The sequence below is a fragment of the Ranitomeya imitator genome, chromosome 1 (assembly GCF_032444005.1).
Source record: "Ranitomeya imitator isolate aRanImi1 chromosome 1, aRanImi1.pri, whole genome shotgun sequence".
NCBI classification, from domain to species: domain Eukaryota; kingdom Metazoa; phylum Chordata; class Amphibia; order Anura; family Dendrobatidae; genus Ranitomeya; species Ranitomeya imitator.
Genome location: NC_091282.1, coordinates 439,025,426 through 439,030,860, shown reverse-complemented (window position 1 = coordinate 439,030,860; position 5,435 = coordinate 439,025,426).

Sequence of the window (5,435 nt, the reverse complement as noted above, 5' to 3'; positions counted from 1 at the left end):
TGTTGTGCAATTTCTCCTGAGTACGTCAATACCCAATATGTGGGGGTAAACCACTGTTTGGGCGCACCGCAGAGCTTGGAAGAGAAAGAGTGCCGTTTTACTTTTTCAATGTAGAATTGGCTGGAATTGAGATCGGACGCCATGTCGCGTTTGGAGAGCCCCCGATGTGCCTAAACAGTAGAAATCCCCCACAAGTGACCCCATTTTGGAAACTAGACCCCCCATGGAACTTATCTAGATGTGTGGTGAGAACTTTGAATGCCCAAGTGCTTCACAGAAGTTTAGAATGCAGAGTCGTGAAAATAAAAAATATTTTTTTTTTCACAAAAAAGATATTGTAACCCCCAAGTTTTTATTTTCACAAGGGTAACAGGAGAAATTGGACCCCAGAAGTTGTTGTCCAATTTATCCCGAGTATGCTGATGCCCCATATGTGGGGGTAACCCACTGTTTGGACGCACGGCAGAGCTCAGAAGGGAGGGAGCACTATTTGACTTTTTGAGCGCAAAATTGGCTGTCGTGTTTGGAGACCCCCTGATGTACCTAAACAGTGGAAACCCCCCAATTCTAGCTCCAACCCTAACCCCAACACACCCCTAACCCTAATCCCAACCTGATCCATAATCCTAATCACTAACCCTAACCATAATCACAACCCTTACCCCAAAACAACCCTAATGTCAACCCTAACCATAACCCTAATCAAAACCCTAAATCCAACACACCCCTAATCCTAATCTCAACCCTAACCTCAAACCTAACCCTAATCCCAATACACCCCTAATCACAACCCTAACCTTAACCCTAATCCCAAACCTAACCCTAATCCCAAGCGTAACCCTAATGCCAACCCTAACACCAACCCTAATCCAAACCCTAACCCTAATCACAACTCTAACCCTAACTTTAGCCCCAACCCTAACCCTAGCCCTAAGGCTACTTTCACACTTGCGTCGTTTGGCATTCGTCGCAATCCGTCGTTTTGGACAAGAAACGGATCCTGCAAATGTGCCCACAGGATGCGTTTTTTGCCCATAGACTTGTATTGCCGACGGATCGTGACGGATGGCCACACGTCGCATCCGTCGTGCACTGGATCAGTGTTTTGGCGAACCGTCAGCACAAAAAACCGTTCAATGTAACATTTTTTTGTACGTCGCATCCGCCATTTCTGACCGCGCATGCGTGGCCGTAACTCCGCCCCCTCCTCCCCAGGACATAGATTGGGCAGCGGATGCGTTGAAAAACTACATCCGCTGCCCACGTTGTGCACAATTTTCACAACGTGGGTCGGTATGTCGGGCCGTTGCATTGCGACGGCCTCGTACCGACGTAAGTGTGAAAGAAGCCTAACCCTAAATTTAGCCCCAACCCTAACCCTAAATTTAGCCCTAACCCTAACCCAAGCCCTAACCCTAATTTTAGCCCCAACTGCTCTTCTCCTGCCGGCCGGCAGATGGAGACAGATGGCGGGCGCACTGCGCATGCGCCCGCCATTTTCTATTCCCCAGAAGACGCCGGCGGCCAGGAGGAGCAGCAGGAGGACCCAGGGACACCGGTAAGTATGATGGGTCCCCGAATCCCCCTATTTCTCTGTCCTCTGATTTGCGATCACATCAGAGGACAGAGAATTACACTTAGCTTTTTTTTTTTTTTTTTTTTTTGCGGTCGCCTGTAAACAGTTAATTACCGGCGATCGCAAAACAGGGGTCGGTAAAACCGACCCCGATCATGCTCTTTGGGGTTTCGGATACCCCCGGTAGCCGAGACCCCAAACATTCTCCCGGGGACGGCCAGCGGGCGCACTGCGCATGCGCCCGCCATTTTGAAGATGGCGGCGCCCACCGGGAGCCACGAGGCGCATCGGGGGAGACAGGTGAGTATCGGGGGGGCTATCTGGGACCCCTTTTCTCTGTCCTCTGATGTGCGATCACATCGGAGGACAGAGAAATTAAAAATAAATTGCGTTTTGTTTTTTATTTGCGATCGCCGGTAAATGGTTAATTACCGGCGATCGCAAAAGCGGGGTCGGTTAAAACCCCCCGAATCATGTTCTCTGGGGTCTCGGCTACCCCCGGCAGCCGAGACCCCGGAGAAAATCCGACACTGGGGGGGCGCTATTTACTTTTTCCACAGCGCCGTTAATTAACGGCGCTGTGGTTTAAGTACCCTTAGCGGCCGCCGTTAAAAGGCGTATCGGCGGTCGCTAAGGGGTTAAATACTCCTACCAACTTTTTACTGACTTAGTAAAGCACTTTTTTTGGTTTTCTAACCTCATTGAGCTTTGAAATTCATAGCCAGGTGTATGCAATCATGAGAAAAGCTACTTAAAGTGGCCACTTGCAAGTTGTTCTCCTGTTCGAATCTCCTCTGAAGAGTGGCATCATGGGCTCCTCAAAACAACTGTCTAATGATCTGAAAACAAAGATTATTCAACATAGTTGTTCAGGGGAAGGACACAAAAAGCTGTCTCAGAGATTTAACCTGTCAATTTCCACTGTGAGGAACATAGTAAGGAAATGGAAGAACACAGGTACAGTTCTTGTTAAGGCCAGAAGTGGCACGCCAAGAAAAACATCAGAAAGGCAGAGAAGAATGGTGAGATCAGTCAAGGACAATCCTCAGACCACCTCCAGAGAGCTGCAGCATCAACTTGCTGCAGATGGTGTCACTGTGCATCGGTCAACTATACAAACTATACAACGCACTTTGCACAAGGAGAAGCTGTATGAGAGAGTGATGCGAAAGAAGCCGTTTCTGCAAGCACGCCACAAACAGAGTCGGCTGAGGTATGCAAAAGCACATTTGGAGAAGCCAATTTCTTTTTGGTAGAAGGTCCTGTGGACTGATAAAACCAAGATTGAGTTGTTTGGTCATACAAAAAGGCGTTATGCATGGCGGCCAAAAAACACAGCATTCAAAGAAAAACACTTCCTACCCACAGTAAAATTTGGTGGAGGTTCCATCATGCTTTGGGGCTGTGTGGCCAATGCAGGCACCGGGAATCTTAATGTTTAGGGACGCATGGATTCCTCTCAGTATCAGCAGATTCTTGACAATAATGTTCATGAATCAGTGACAAAGTTGAAGTTACGCAGGGGATGGATCTTTCAGCAAGACAATGATCCAAAACACAGCTCCAAATCTACTCAGGGATTCATGTAGAGGAACAATTACACTGTTCTGGAATGGCCATCCCAGTCCCCAGACCTGGATATCATTGAACATCTGTGGGATCATTTGAAGAGGGCTGTCCATGCTGGGCGACCATCAAACTTAACTGAATTGGAATTGTTTTGTAAAGAGGAATGGTCAAAAATACCTTCATCCAGGAACTCATTAAAAGCTACAGGAAGCGACTAGAGGCTGTTATTTTTACAAAAAGAGTATCTACTAAATATTAATGTCACTATTCTGGTGGGTTGCCCATACTTATGCACCTGTCAAATTTAGTTTGAATGCAGATTGCACATTTTCTGTTAGTACAATAAACCTCATTTCAAGGCAGAAACATTACTGTGTCCAACAGTTATTAGTTATATGAAACTGAAATAGCTGTTGCAAAAAAACAATTTTTATAAAACATTAAGCCTAAGATTAATAGGGGTGCCGAAACTTTTTCATATAACGGTATTTTCACAAAAATGATCTTTTCCCCCCAATTTTTTATTTTCCCAAGGGTAAGAGAAGAAATTGGACCCCAAAAGTTGTTATACAATTTGTCCTGAGTACGCTGATACACCATACGTGGAGGGTAAACCACTGTTTGGGCGCATGGCAAAGCTCGGAAAGGAAGGAGCGCCATTTGACTTTTCAATGCAAAATTGACTGGAATTGAGATGGGACGCCATGTTGCGTTTAGAGAGCCACTGATGTGCCCAAACATTGAAACCCCCCACAAGTGACACCACTTTGGAAACTAGACACCCCAAGGAACTTATCTAGATGTGTTGTGAGAACTTTGAACCCCCACGTGTTTCACTACAGTTTATAACGCAGAGCCGTGAAAATAAAAAAAAAAAGTTTTCCACAAAAATTATTTTTTAGCCCCAGTTTTGTATTTTTCCAAGGGTAACAGGAGAAAATGGACCCCAAAAGTTGTTGGCCAATGTGTCCTGAGTACGCTGATACACCATATGTGGGGGGGAACCACCGTTTGAGCGCATGGCAGAGCTCGGAAGAGAAGGAGCGTCATTTGGAATGCAGACTTAGATGGATTGGTCTGCAGGCGTCACATTGTGTTTGCAGAGCCGCTGATGTAACTAAACAGTAGAAACCCCCTACAAGTGACCCCATATTGGAAACTAGACCCCCAAGTAACTTATCTAGATGTGTTGTGAGAACTTTGAAGCCCCAAGTGTTTCACTACAGTTTATAACGCATAGCCGTGAAAATAAAAAATCTTTTTCCACAAAAATTATTTTTTAGCCCCCAGTTTTGTATTTTCCCAAGAAGAAATTGGACACCAAAAGTTGTTGTCCACTGTGTCCTGAGTATGCTGATACCCCATATGTTGGGGTAAACCCGTTTGGGCGCACGGGAAAGCTCGGAAGGGAAGGAGCACTGTTTTACTTTTTCAGCGCAGAATTGGCTGGAACTGAGATCGGACGCCATGCCGCGTTTGGAGAGCTCCTGATGTGCCTAAACAGTGGAAACCCCCCAATTATAACTGAAACCCAAATCCAAACACACCCCTAACCCTAATCTCAACGGTAACCCTAACCACACCCCTAACCCTGACACACCCCTAACCCTAATCCCAACCCTATTCCCAACCGTAAATGTAATCCAAACCCAAACCCTAACTTTAGCCCCAACCATAACCCTAACTTTAGCCCCAACCATAACTGTAGCCTTAAACCTAGCCCCAACCCTAGCCCTAACCCTAGCCCTAACCCTAATGGGAAAATGGAAATACATTTTTTTTATTTTATTATTTTTCCCTAACTAACTGGGTGATGAAGGGGGATTTGATTTACTTTTATAGCGTGTTTTTTAGTGGATTTTTATGATTGGCAGCCGTCACACACTGAAAGACGCTTTTTATTGCAATTAATATTTTTTGCGTCTCCACATTTTGAGAGCTATAATTTTTCCATATTTTGGTCCACAGAGTCATGTGAGGTCTTGTTTTTTGCAGGACGAGTTGACGTTTTTATTGGTAATATTGTCGGGCACGAGACATTTTTTGATCGCTTTTTATTCCAATTTTTGTAAGGCAGAATGACCAAAAACCTGCTATTCATGAATTTATTTTGGGGGAGGCGTTTATACCGTTCCGCGTTTGGTAAAATGGATAAAGCAGTTTTATTCTTCGGGTAAGTACGATTACAGCGATATCTCATTTATATCATTTTTTTATGTTTTGGCGCTTTTATACGATAAAAACTATTTTATAGAAAAAATAATTATTTTTGCATCGCTTTAATCTGAGC